Source organism: Spinacia oleracea, chromosome 3 (assembly GCF_020520425.1).
Source record: "Spinacia oleracea cultivar Varoflay chromosome 3, BTI_SOV_V1, whole genome shotgun sequence".
Lineage (NCBI taxonomy): Eukaryota > Viridiplantae > Streptophyta > Magnoliopsida > Caryophyllales > Amaranthaceae > Spinacia > Spinacia oleracea.
Genome location: NC_079489.1, coordinates 86,773,566 through 86,788,287, shown reverse-complemented (window position 1 = coordinate 86,788,287; position 14,722 = coordinate 86,773,566). Strand labels below are relative to the sequence as shown.

General features: G+C 39.8%; 1 long non-coding RNA gene across 1 annotated transcript; it reads left to right on the top strand.

The window, feature by feature from the left end:
• The first annotated feature begins 1,275 nt into the window (after nucleotides 1-1,275).
• On the top strand, nucleotides 1,276-2,567 carry LOC130469167 (uncharacterized). The gene is made up of 3 exons (XR_008929539.1): nucleotides 1,276-1,500; nucleotides 1,596-1,787; nucleotides 2,005-2,567. It is a non-coding gene; the product is annotated as an uncharacterized lncRNA (long non-coding RNA).
• The last annotated feature ends 12,155 nt before the right edge of the window (nucleotides 2,568-14,722 follow it).

Here is a 14,722-nt window from a genome sequence, read left to right as displayed (position 1 = left end):
GTGTAGTCCCTCCGTAGATAGTCCACAGCACGTTCTGATCCGCCTTAGATTCAATTAACTAGAATTTAGCCTAAGGTATTATTTTATTCGGTTATAATTTGTGGAAAATTATTAACTTTAGTTTTTAGCTTAAAACTATATGAATACTTTTTTTTATGTTTTATAAATTGTGAATGCCATCACCTATTTATAGGGTAGGATTATCGGAACTAGAAACCTACTAGGATTCAACTTATCTAATTCTATTTGAATTAGATACTAATTAAATCTATTAAATTAGTGTTTAACTCAACAACTAATTCTAGTAGTTTTAGGAAAATAATCTTTAATCGAACTAATCCTAAATGCTTAAGGATTCGAGGCATGCACGAACTCAACGCACACACACGCACAGCCCACGAAGGGCGCTGGGCGCGCGCGCGCGGAGCTTGGCCCAGCAGCGCTGGCTCGCAGCCCATGCTTGGGCGCGCCAGCCTGCTGGCCTTGCCTTGCTCGCTGGGCCTGGCCTTGCGTGCTGCTTGCCTGGGCCTTGCGTGCCTTGGCGGGCTGCTGGCTTGCCTTGCTGTGCGCGGGATTCGCTAGGCGCAGGCCTGGCTTCGTGATGGGCCTTGCGTCTAGCAAGCTCGTCCGATGTTTATTTCGTACGACGCGTTTCCGATTAATTTTCCGATTCCGGAATTCATTTCCAATTCGAACAATATTTAATATTTCCGATTCCGGAATTAATTTCCGTTTCGAACAACTATTTAATATTTTCGATTCCGGAATCATTTTCCGATTCCGATAATATTTCCGATTCCGACAATATTTCCGTTTCCGACAATATTTCCGATTCCGGCAATATTTCCATTTCCGATAATATTTTCCGATACGTACCATGTTTCCGTTTCCGGCAACATTACGACTTGGATAATATTTATATTTCCGATACGATCCATATTTCTGTTTCCGGCAATATCATCGTTTCCGGAGTATTCATAATTTGCCTTTTGACGATTTCAGCTCCCACTGGAACCGAGATCCGTCGATTCCGAATATCCATAAATGGAGTATTTAATTCACTTAAATACTTGATCCGTTCACGTACTATTTGTGTGACCCTACGGGTTCAGTCAAGAGTTAGCTGTGGATTAATATTATTAATTCCACTTGAACTGAAGCGGCCTCTGGCTAGGCATATAGTTCACTTGATCTCACTGAATTATTAACTTGTATAAATTAATTAATACTGAACCGCATCTATTAGACTTAACATTGAATGCATACTTGGACCAAGGGCATTATTTCCTTCAAAGTTTACTTTCAGTAGTCTAAGTTTTGTTTTTGTGTATCTATTAACTTCACAATATGTTTTTATTTTTGTAGGTTTGTTCCTGTTTTTCGAGAACGCTACTTTTTCCAATTTGTGTTGAATTTGAGAAACAAAAAATATAACACGTGGACAATCTTGTGTATAATGAAGCTCAAATCATTGACTTTGAACTTTTTTCAACAACTCTGGTAATTACTTCCTGTCAAGTTAAGAATTTTGAATTACCGGTACAACTTACTTTTTTCTATTGTAAACCACTAACTGTGTTTAATTTTGTTTTCAGTGTGATCTTCAAGGTAGTTTCCTTGATGAGAAAGGCCATAATCATGAAGGTGATATTGGAACGTACGCCATGGAGGAGGTTGAGTTTGATTGGAAGAATCCCAAAGGGTCCGACCTTGATTGTGGAATTTATATGATGCTAAGTATGTTGACATTTGAAGGAATCAAATGTAGCTGTCCTGATTTGAAAGATGTTAGATTTTTTAAAATCATAACTTTTATGTCAAAATTCCTAACTTTTACTTTTAGAATCATAACTTTTACCCTAGTTCCTAACTTTTAGAATCATAACTTTTATGTCAAAATTCCTAAATTTTACTGCAATTAGCTTAACTTTTATAAGCCTAATTTTTTTTGAAACTTTAAAGTGATGCTGATAATGTTATTCCTTTTTTTTTCAAACAATACAGCCCCGTAAAAGGATTGTTATGCGTGCTAAGTGCTATCAGACATGAATGACAAACGGCTAGAAGTTCTCAAGCATGTTGCTGATTTCAATCCCAAATGAGCAGTTGTCCTTCCGGGTGTGTTGGTGAGGAGGAAGAAAAAATTGGCAGAGGAGAAGAAAGCTGAAAAGTTGAAGAAAGAAGCTGCTAAAAAGGAGAAGGAACTTGAGAAGAACGCCAATGAGAATGAGCAACCAGAGAAGAATGACAAAGAGAAAGAGCAACTGGAGAAGACTGACAATGAGGCAGAGGGCGACAAAGTACCGTTGAAGACTTTTATTTCAAGAAAACATTTGAAAAGGAATTTAAATGATCTATCTGACCCACAAAATGACGAACCTCCTTTGAAGAAGCTTGCTCTGGTCAAACGGACGGCAAAGAAACCTACAGCTTGAAAATTTAATATTAGTTTACCTAACTTTTATTACATAAAGGTTAACTTTAAGTACAATAATCTCAACTTTTACATTTTTACAAAAATACTTCACTATATTTTAATCCCTTTTTTGTGTATCTATGGGATATAATATTGGCTTTTGGTCATGTTCAGTAGAAGCTAGAAAACATGTATTCAAAGTTGTTGATTCTATGCAAAACGTTAAGCAAATTTGACTCAACTTTTACTGCATCAAGCCTGACTTTTAGTATAAAAACGATAACTTTAACATATACCTTTATTTTGAGTTTTTTCATATGTGAAAAGTTAGGAATATCACAATTAAAGTTAGCCCTGTTGTTATAGTTAAGAAAAAATTAGTATCAGTTTACCTAACTTTTATTACAAAAAGGTCAACTTTAAGTACAAAACTCTCAACTTTAAGTATAATATTGGTTTTTGACTATGTTACTCCAACTCTTCATTTTACATCAAGTATCCGTGTCGGACCCTCGACACTCCGACATGGGTTCAGACACTCTGAAACTTCATTTTCGACTTAAATCCTGGAAAATTTTCACAATTTATCCAGGTTAGACACTTGGACACGTACCCGTGTCCGACACTAGTACCCGAGTCAGTCCAAGTAACCTGGGTATTTGGTGATTTTTAGTAGAAGTTAGGAAACATATATTAAAAGTTGTCAATTTTATGCTAAAAGTTAAGCAAATGTAACTCAACTTTTACTGCATCAAGCCTGACTTTTAGTATTAAAACGATAACTTTAACTTATTGTACTCAAAACAACTACCTTTCTTTTGAGGTTTCCCATATGTTAAAAGTTAGGAAAATCACAATTAAAGTTAGCTCCTTTGTTGTTATAGTTAAGAAAATTTAATATTAGTTTACCTAACTTTTACTACATAAAGGTCAACTTTAAGTATATAAATCTTAACTTTTACATTTTTACACAAAAGACAGATTAAAAAAAAAATACACTTGAGGTAAAAATCATAATTCACTAAATTTTAATGCATATATTCAAACTTTCAATGTAAAAAACAAACTTTTACTAAGTTCTCAAGCCTAGTAAACTTATCACAAATACTATTATGATTCAAATGAAAATATAAATTCTATTTTTGATAACAAACCTTAATTTTAATCAAAATAATCTCAAATTTGGAGTTATTGTTCCAAATTCTGCTGTTGGAGGCGCTGCAGTTTTCCCCTTCTTCTTTTTTTCAAGTGGTCCTCGTGGTCCTTTTGTTCCTTCCTTTTGTTGTGCAACGTGCAGGATCCAACACCATAGGAGGTTCAGTTGCTGTGTTTGTTGCAGGTTCAGAACTTGTTGCAGCTTGTTGTACACTTGTAGCACTTGTTGTTGTTGCATGAGTACCTATAAACATTTAACATAATGCACTATAACTTTTACTTATAAAACCCAAACTTTTAATTATAAAACCCAAACTTTTACCTATAAAACCCTAACTTTTACATATTTTCCTTTTTCAGCTAATGTAAGTTCCAATCTGTTTTTATTTCAAACATTGTAGTTTTTTGTGTTAAAGTTGTAGTTCTGTATGTTAAAGTTATGAAATTTGTTCTAAAGTTAAGACAAACTTCCCTCATCTCCAACCTAACTTTAACTGTTAATAACTTAACTTTTATTAAAAAAAACAATAACTTTTTGTAGACACCTACTTTTGTCCCCATTCCCGAAAGGGAAGGTTCGATGATGAAAACGTAAATCTCCACTTGACAACGCATCTTCTATAAAATAACGAATCTCAATTCCCCTTTTCATTTCACCCGAAACCTGCTATTTATAGAAACCTGCTATTTATGGAAACCAGCTAAAAATAGTAACTGCCGTAATGGTAGTTGTTAAAAGTGGCAAGTCATAAAAGATAGAAACCTGTCAGAATTAGGTGTTGCACTCCAACATAAATCCTAAATGAGATAGAAATTGCGAGAGAATCCTATTCCTAATATGATTCGAAAGTAAGAGTCACGTATTAATTAAAATCCTAACGAGCCTAGAGTTCGTAACGGGCCCAGACGCATCCCGTCACAAGGTTAATACGCACTAAAAGACTCAATTAAATATCAAATACTCCGGATTCAAGGAATCCGAATCTGACTAAGAAAAACAGCCCAGATCCTATTTTCAACGCCTGGTTCTGGGCGCCGAAATCTTCGGCGCCCAGGCCTGGGCGCTGGAAATACCTGGTACGTGTTTTTTCCTAATTCCTCGTGGATTAGAGTTCTGCAATTCTATCTTTCCACGAACTCTTTTCTATAAATAGGGCCTTAAGTTCGACGTGAAAAGAACAACAACACACAATTATTATTCTGAGTATTGACTCCAACCCCTAAGCCTAAGCCTAAGCCTCACGCTGCGAAATTGATCACGCGTTCTGTCGCAATCGATCCATAAATCGAACAGAACGTATCCTGTCCCATAACTTGAGATTCGTTAAATAAAAGGAGAAATAGCAAAGTCAAAGTGGTTAGTTTTCTGAGAACCGTGACGTACCTCTCAAGGGTGCGTCGTAATGTGTCCCTTTTCCATGGTTTAATTGCTTTCCTCGCCCTTTTATGAACTGTTAAACTAACTAAAATCTGATTGTTCGATCACGCTTAATAAATATGATATTTTTGGGAAATTGGATTATCATGCTAGGTCCCTTAAAACAATCTAAATCAGATAATCGCGCTCGATCTAGTACTATATGTTGCATATTGTTAAAATCAACTCAGATTAGTTTTAGTTAACGCATGTCCCTTCAATTATTTATGTTGAGCTAGTAAGGATATCCTGCCTCTAGAGTTATCGAAGAGCGAGTACTCCTCTCGGTAGTTACAGTCCCCCGAACCCTCAATCTCCACCCTGCGGGTGTACGTTGAGCCATCCCCACCACCAGGGATCACAAGGGAACCTACGGCCGTCGTGGTCAAACATAATTGCACTCCCTTTATGTCACATAACCGGGTTTTGTCAGTTTTTCTCATTGTCGTTAAAAACTGAATGACGACTCCTATATTACTAGTCAATTGGGTATAAACTCACAGGAAATCCAAATACACTTGATTTGACAAAAAGAAGCGTCACACCCACGAGGGACGAGGTCACGCATTAGTCTCGTGCTTTTTCGACCCCCTCACAGTGGCGACTCCACTGGGGAAAGTGAAGGAAATACTCGTGCTTGTAGGTAATCAAAATAGCCGAAGGGTGAAACGATCCTACCCCGCGTTTATTTCCCCATCAAGTTGGGACGACCTGAAAATCAGCATATTAATGTGAACGGACAGAACCGCATAACGAATCTTGGCTCCCTTGGTGTTTCACCTCGGAAGTTGGGACTAAGGATACCCATCGCCAACCGGGGGGTGCATACGCTTCGAATGTTGTCCACTCGGCACTTTCGCTAGTAGTACACCTGTCCCAAGCCCAATCGCTCGCCCACTAGGTCCCTCTCGCCTGCATGCCCCCTTGGCTTGCACTTGCGGGTTGGCCTTCTGGGACGAAATTCGTCTGTTGAAAGCACTACCCCGACCGGGGCATGTGGTGGATCTGCGATAGAAGCGGTACCAAGCCAGGCGCAAATAACTATCCATAGAAGCCTATCATAAACTACATGACATATTATTATTGCCTCATGATGGAATGTTAGTTATGTGTAGCGAAATATATGATTGCGTGTGGAAAACTATCCTAGAAAAACCAACGAACTTAAAAATTGCCCAAACATTCATAAACCAATTTGCCAAAGAGTTATACCGAAATACGTGTTCCGCAAACCCGAACGATCGCCACAAAAATAAGCGACGCTCGGGATGGCCTGTAACGAATCCCACAAACGCTACACAACGCGTAAAGGACGCTATTAGGCAAGCACGCAAAATCGAAGTCGCATAAACAAAAGTAGACGCAAACAGAAAACGAGAACCAGCCAGGGACGCATTTTCAACGCCCCTGGCTGGGCGCCGATATTTCTCACGCCCTACGCTGGGCGCTGAAGTTGCTGCCTGGCCTTTTGGTCAGGCACAGCAGCCTCGGTGCCCACGCATGAAGAAAATATGTAGCAAAAAAAAAAAAAACTATTCGTGAAAAAAAAAATTGCTACGAGGGCGTATGAAAAAGCACTCGATTCCAAAAGCGACTTATAAAAAAAAATAATAACTCTTTGTGTCGTTGTTAGGCCTCCTACGACGACAATGCTTGGCATCAAAACCGAGCACGCTAATTGAAATAACCTTGAATGTCACATGGGCAAAGTATTCAAAAAAAATAATGTTCAAATAGAGTCTTTAAAGAAAAATAATGTTCGAATAAAAAATAAATCCGAGTCTAGACTAGGCTATGCCAAAAGTACAATCTAAATCCTAAGTCTTAGTTGTCTTATCCATAGAATCGGTCCTAATGCTTGGTGTCGTTCTGCAAGTCAAAAGGTTAAACCATATTGAGTCTCCCTTCCTAACATTTAAATCAATAAGCACCCATATGCAATCGTCATCCCTTGCTAAGAGTCTACGGCCTCAATACTCTCTCTCACCCATAAAAAAAAATGTTATGTATTTACAAAATGGAAACGGTCACATTCTGAAAATCATTCCCCCATAGTCGCACAACCCCCAAAGTGAACCTAAGGTGTCAATACCATTGGCAAAGAAAAAATTAATGGCCTCAAGGCTTATAATCACATTGGGTCACGACTATCATAGTCCTCTCGAGTCACTCGCTCCTTGAAATACTACTAAGTACGGACTAAAAGATTTTCCATGAATGCAACATGACGAACCATGAAAATACCCAAATCGGCATACCATAAGGCTACCATTGGGGTAAAGCAATACACACTAAGAGGGAAGCCGCACTAATGATTCTAGTCTTGCAAAAATAAAAATTCGATCTCCCCAACTAACTACCTTGCCAACATTAAGCAAAATGGCGCATGACAAAGGAACACCCAAGGGTTAAAATCTAAAGTGTCAACCAATGAAAGTTATGGTCCAATTAGCCTAAGTCTGAGAGTCGCTTGGTCAAGTATTATAGGCTTACGCCACGTCATTATTTTGAGTCTAGGCCACCTCCTTGTATTCATACACGGGTTATAATCAGAAAGACTAATGAAAGTTCGAGTCTAAATCACAACTTCCAATTAAATCCCAGAAATTGGAATCTGAAAAGAAGCAAAAAAAATTATTTTCGATGTAATCCTCTCGTTAAAATTCAATAAGGTAAAAACAAGATTTCGAATCTACGCTATTTGCACATTTTAAGAAACGACTAAATACGCTTGCAAAGTAAGACGATTTAAAGGTCCACCCTAGGCCTACTAAAGCTAAAGGTCCACCCTAGGCCTACTAAAGTTAAAGGTCCACTATAGGCCTACCAAACGAGGCTCACTCAGTCTCGCCTCGTGACTCAAAGACCACAACCATCTACCTTTTAGCCCGAATAAAAAAATTTGGGGAGAAATCCCAAGCAAAAGAGAAAATAGAAAGAGAAAAGGGAGAGCGGAGAGAGCGAGCCATGAAATACTCAGCCCGTACCTCCCAAAGTGCGAAATTTACCCAAGTAAACGAAGGAAAAGAATTGAGTCAACCAATCCAAATCATAAAATTCTACGATGTCTACCCTTTCCAATCCTTACGTTCTTAGACGCCTTCGCTCTGGGGCCCCTGTTCAGCTCATTTAACCCATCCACGTTCTCATTGCCATAACCCAAGAAATCATTACCTCGACTCTTGTTCTTGAACTTGTTATCGACTGCAAACCACGTGCGGCCATTGACACGTGCGTCATACCCATTATTTCCAAAGCCCAAACCCATTATTACATCACCGTTAGCATAATGACCATATAACTTGTTTGGATACATCCTGTTGATATACCCTTGAGCCGCCTCCATGCTATTCATTGGCCTTGGTTGATGTAATTCTCGTGCTTGACTAATACCTATACAACTCATTCAACCCATCTTTCAAGCTGTCTTGAGTCACGAATATATATAAAAAGAAGACCAATGAAAAGTACAAAAATAATAAAAAAGAAAACTTTGCAAAGCGCCTCTAAAGTTCGTCTAAAAAGAAAAAGAAGCATTTAGCGCACCAAAAAAGATCCGCCCAGAAATCATTTTCAGCGCCCACAGCTGGGCGCCGAAATCTTTAACGCCCCAGCCTGGGCGCTGATTCCCTCTGCCTGCCAAATTTTGTCCAGAAGTGCTCGTCATTTTATCCGCACATGCACGGAAAAATAACGAACACTTGGAGGGGTACAACACGTATTCAGATATACGTACCACCAAAAAATATACATGTACTCAAAAAATAAAACAAATAAAACAAAAATTTGGCTTACGGCAAGGCAGCAGATTGAAATAATAATAAACTTCACTTATTCTACCGTTTTAAATAATATGTTTCCATCTCAGAACATACTTATCGAATTCGGCATTCTAAGAAACCATTTTCTAGGCTAAGAACTACGCAAGACCTGATTCCAAATTAAATCTATTTAAGGCGGATACGTAGGCAATCCATGATTCGGTCCAACCAATTTGCAAAAATATTAAAGCCTATAGAAAAACAAGAATAAAAAATAGAAGTCCCTTATTGAAATTTAATTACTTGCAACCCAAGTCGAAAGAAAAAATTTAAGTCAAAGGAAGAATCCAAGTCATCAAGATGCCAAAATGAGCACACATCGAAAAATAATAAGGGCACGTACCCTTGCCAGAAGGAGCCTCACACTCTTAGGCACTTAGCCAAGACTCAAAAAGATCGCTTTGCCTCAATTGAATGGGGGCTAGCGCAAGCGTCCATGACCTCTAAAAATACTCGACTTGACCCTCCCTAAAGCGAACTAACTCACTTAAAGACCTTTTTTCACCCCTAGACACAGTCATAGTCGCCGACAAGTAGTAAAGGCAGTAAGCTTGCAATAAAGAGGATTGTTCTACGGCGTCGCCCCATCTTTCCTTCGAGCTCAGGGCACCCGTTCATGGTAACTCAAATGCTCGCGAATCCCCTTTAAAAAAAATCAGACATTGTCAATAGGACTTGGCACTTAACCAAGGCTCACTCTACTCAGACATATGACACGGGCATCTAAAATCGAAATCTGAAAGCATCATTAATGGGAAGACATAATAGCAACTGGGGGCTAAAAATTGAAATGAAAGAGCTAGGGAAAGAACTAAATATACCTTGACCTTTTGTACGGACATACACCAAGTAAATCTAAGTCAATTTGAAAACGGTTTATATTCCCGCAATTCTGGAAAAGATGGCCCTAAAAGCCTAAAGCATATGCCAACGGGCACAAGTAATATCTTGACACCTCCACCCTGGCTTCCAGCAAATCCTTAGACAGCATTCCATAAATTGTAACAGTATTTTGATCCACTCATATAATCCTGTACGAACCTTTCTATAAATCAACTTACCTAGGACACCTCGGGTTGTACACAGTAGGACTCGGATTTTAAAAAAAATTCAAATAATTTTCAAAGACTTCTTCGAACATAATAAAGTGTCGTTGGTTTAAGCTAAGTATGTGTTTATCTATATGTTGCAAGTGAGTCAAAAAGATTTCTAAATATGATTATGGGTAAAGAAAGGCACCTAGCTTTTGGTCAAGGCATACTTCGACATGTGACTACCTTGACCATGGCAATATCGCGCAATACGACATTTACAAGAGAAGTAGCAGATCGCTACTCGAACGTACCTCGCATTAAACGAGTCTGGTTCAAACTATTCATGATCTATGTCACCATGAATGCACAAAAACGTATGCAAGGCATTATAGCACCGAGCCAATCCCGTAGCTACAATTGGGGGCTTGAGAAAAACACTCTAAAAATACTCGAAATGACGATTTTATCACAAATTCTCGACGCTAATGCTATACATACATCATAGGGGCACAATCCTAAGCTTTAATCATGTAAAACGAACTTTAGAATGGCTACAACCCCTCCCAAATTCTAAGCACTATTAGAATATATAAGTCACCCCACTATCAAGGGTAACTGAAAATCGCGAGTCACCAAAACTCCGGTCAAACTACTACACATAACGCTCGCCCTATAAGCGCCCGTTACACAGTCTACGTCGTTCCAAAGCAAAAACGAAAGTCCTGCCTGGGGCGCACTTTCAACGCCCAGGACCAGGCGCCAGAGATACCGACGCCCAGCTCTGGGCGCTGAAAATCAGCTCCGGGCAAAGGCTGTCGAAAATAAACAAAAAAGGAACATCTATGAATCCTCGCATCGAACGAAGTAATAAGCCGTGCAAACCCACGCAGAAGGTGCTACACTTGTTCGAACACCTGAACGAGGCGTGATGAAGTACTCCAATACAAAAAATAATAATGATATCCCAACACCTGGAGGAATGTTCTAAGACACGCCGTTAGGCCACACAAGCCTACGTCGCACCATAAGTTCAACCGTCCCACGGTACAAGTCTAAAAAAAAGAGAGAGTAAGGCATATTGCACTAATGTAGGCACGACCAAGAGCATGTGTAAAAGAGGCAAAGACTACTTATCGCCCAAATTCAAAATACAAGCCCCACGACTCCTACATTAAAGGGTAGCAAAATATTACCTACCACGGAAGGGATAGCTCGCACCTACACGAGCGGAACCCCAAGGCATCTTTCTCGAAAGAACCCACAAAAACCGTACGCCAAAAGGAAGCATCCCAACATGCATACTTGGGGGCTCCAAGCTACGAAACAACCATAGCAAAATAAAAAAATTCTCGAAGCAAATGTTTGAACAATCGAAAGGGCACGATGTTTGAGCCTACTTCATGAATGGGCCTGAACCCTATCAAGCTTCTAAGCAAACTATTTAAAATCAGTAATTGCTCAAAAAAAAATGATTCAAGCGAACTGGTTAATGGACCGCACGCAACGGCCATTCTATGAACGCTCGTTCGCACATGCATTCTAAGTATCGAACATTCATGAACACGTTCAAAGGAAAAAAATATAAGAGCGATCAAAGTCTTACACCTCAAGGTATGTTCCTTGGGCCATATAGACTCGCCCAATCATCGCAATAACTGTACGCCTTAAGAGCAACAGTTCCTTAAAATAATCGCCCCAAAGCCACAAGCACCGTAGTCCAACAATCGGCTACGGCTTCTCAAGAAAATCATCACGTTCTAAAAATAAGGAAAAAACAAAAGAGAAGAGAATACATAGAACTTCCAAGTGAAATAAACGAATGAACAAGAGGCCAACTGTGTCATCAAAAGACCAGCCCAAACAACACTTTCAACGCCCCACCTGGGCGTGAATTATTTCAACGCCCAGGCCTGGGCGCCGAAAATGAACCCAGGCTCAAAAAATGCCCTAACTTCTATTGGGCCCTGCCGCATCCATTCGACTCGAAAATTGCCGATTTCCTTACTGAAAGTCGCACCTCACAACTTTGTCAAGAGTAGCACACCACTACGAAGATCGCTCGCACTTACGAGCACGATCCCAAACACAATCAAGGACATTACAAAATGCGTATCCCCAAAGAACCTCTTTGACAAGAACTGACCGCCAAGCACGAGTGCTTGGTGGCTCGAAAGAAAAAAAATATATCTTAAAAGAAAGTATGCAAAGTTAAAACAATATTCCCGGACTACGCTGTACGAAGTCCCGTGTTTGGATAATCTCAAAAAAAAAACCGGATTACGACCTCAAGACAAAGGTCGTCGTTGATACTTATACATAGTCCCCTAATCAAGGACCCAGGTAGTGGCAAAATTGAGCCGTAAAGACTAGCTCAAAACCATGAAAGATGATGACCACGAGACAATGGTCCGTCTAAACACGTTGTCAACCCACCTTCAGGTTGCAACTAAATCCGAGCATCCCTCGAAAGAATTCGCTCCTGCAAGAATGAATAAAAAGAAATTCTCAAAAAGAAATCACAATGAACAAAGAAATAGAGACTTGCCTACCTCAATCAGGCAAAATCGCTTCACGAATCACGCGAGTTCCAAATTGAAAAAAAAAACGAATTCCGGGACGTCCACCCTCAGCGGACAGGGCTTGCCCACCTTCAGCGGGCGGGGTCTGCGTCACTAGCCTCGCAGGTCCTCAGTTTTCGAAAAATAGAATCTTCAAAAACAAAAATGAAACAGGCTCGCCATCTTCAGCCGGCGGGGTCTACGTCACAAACCACATAGGTCCTTATTTTCAAAAAGAACAAACAAATTTCAAAATAGATTCGTCCACTTCTATCGGACGGGGTGTCCACCCTTAGCGGACAGGTTCTCCATCTTTAGCCGACGGGGTCTACGTCACAAACCGCGTAGGTCCTTATTTTCAAATTTCAAAAACAGATTCGTCCACTTCCATCGGACGGGGTGTCCACCCTTAGCGGACAGGCTCGCCATCTTTAGCCGGCGGGGTCTGCGTCACTAACCGCGCAGGTCCTTAGTCGCTGCAGCGATAACTTTTTTTTGGTTTTCCGTTTTTCCAAAAAAAAAAAGAACGATGTGAGTAGCTTTTGGTTTTCCGTTTTTCCAAAAAAAAAAAGAACGATGTGAGTAGCTTTTGGTTTTCCATTTTTCCAAAAAAAAAAAGAACGATGTGAGTAGCTTTTGGTTTTCCGTTTTTCCAAAAAAAAAAAGAAAACGATGTGAGTAGCTTTTGGTTTTCCCTTTTTCCAAAAAAAGAACGATGTGAGTAGCTTTTGGTTTTCCGTTTTTCCAAAAAAGAACGATGTGAGTAGCTTTTGGTTTTCCGTTTTTTCCAAAAAAGCGATGTGAGTAGTTTCCTTTTTTTTGGTTTTCCGTTTTTCCAAAAAAAAAAGAACGATGTGTTGGATTTTCCTTCGTTTTACGTCCCATAAAAACAAGGGGGTTTTCTCGTTTAGTTAACCCTAAAAATGAGAATCTTTAAAAACATTTTTACCTCGTGATTGGGCTTGGCCAGGCCCAATTACACTTTATAGCTTTGATTTCGAAAACATCTGTAGCTACTCCCAATGACAAAGTGAGGGAGTTTCTACGCACCTTTAGATCTTTCCAATGACAAAGTGAGGAAGTTTCTATACTATCCGTTGACAAATCCCAATGACACGTGAGGGATATGTCGACACTTCAAGTGATGACCCTTAAGTCAAATGTTATCACTCGGGGGCTCGCGAGACCCTCGCAAAAGCAGGTCACCATGACTTGCGTGGCGCACTCCGTCTAATACTTTGACCATCGTCTTACTCCAATACTCGGTCAAAGTGGGGGCTAACTGTAGACACCTACTTTTGTCCCCATTCCCGAAAGGGAAGGTTCGATGATGAAAACGTAAATCTCCACTTGACAACGCATCTCCTATAAAATAACGAATCTCAATTCCCCTTTTCATTTCACCCGAAACCTGCTATTTATAGAAACCTGCTATTTATGGAAACCGGCTAAAAATAGTAACTGCCGTAATGGTAGTTGTTAAAAGTGGCAAGTCATAAAAGATAGAAACCTGTCAGAATTAGGTGTTGCACTCCAACATAAATCCTAAATGAGATAGAAATTGCGAGAGAATCCTATTCCTAATATGATTCGAAAGTAAGAGTCACGTATTAATTAAAATCCTAACGAGCCTAGAGTTCGTAACGGGCCCAGACGCATCCCGTCACAAGGTTAATACGCACTAAAAGACTCAATTAAATCTCAAATACTCCGGATTCAAGGAATCCGAATCTGACTAAGAAAAACAGCCCAGATCCTATTTTCAACGCCTGGTTCTGGGCGCCGAAATCTTCGGCGCCCAGGCCTGGGCGCTGGAAATACCTGGTACGTGTTTTTTCCTAATTCCTCGTGGATTAGAGTTATGCAATTCTATCTTTCCACGAACTCTTTTCTATAAATAGGGCCTTAAGTTCGACGTGAAAAGAACAACAACACACAATTATTATTCTGAGTATTGACTCCAACCCCTAAGCCTAAGCCTCACGCTGCGAAATTGATCACGCGTTCTGTCGCAATCGATCCATAAATCGAACAGAACGTATCCTGTCCCATAACTTGAGATTCGTTAAATAAAAGGAGAAATAGCAAAGTCAAAGTGGTTAGTTTTCTGAGAACCGTGACGTACCTCTCAAGGGTGCGTCGTAATGTGTCCCTTTTCCATGGTTTAATTGCTTTCCTCGCCCTTTTATGAACTGTTAAACTAACTAAAATCTGATTGTTCGATCACGCTTAATAAATATGATATTTTTGGGAAATTGGATTATCATGCTGGGTCCCTTAAAACAATCTAAATCAGATAATCGCGCTCGATCTAGTACTAT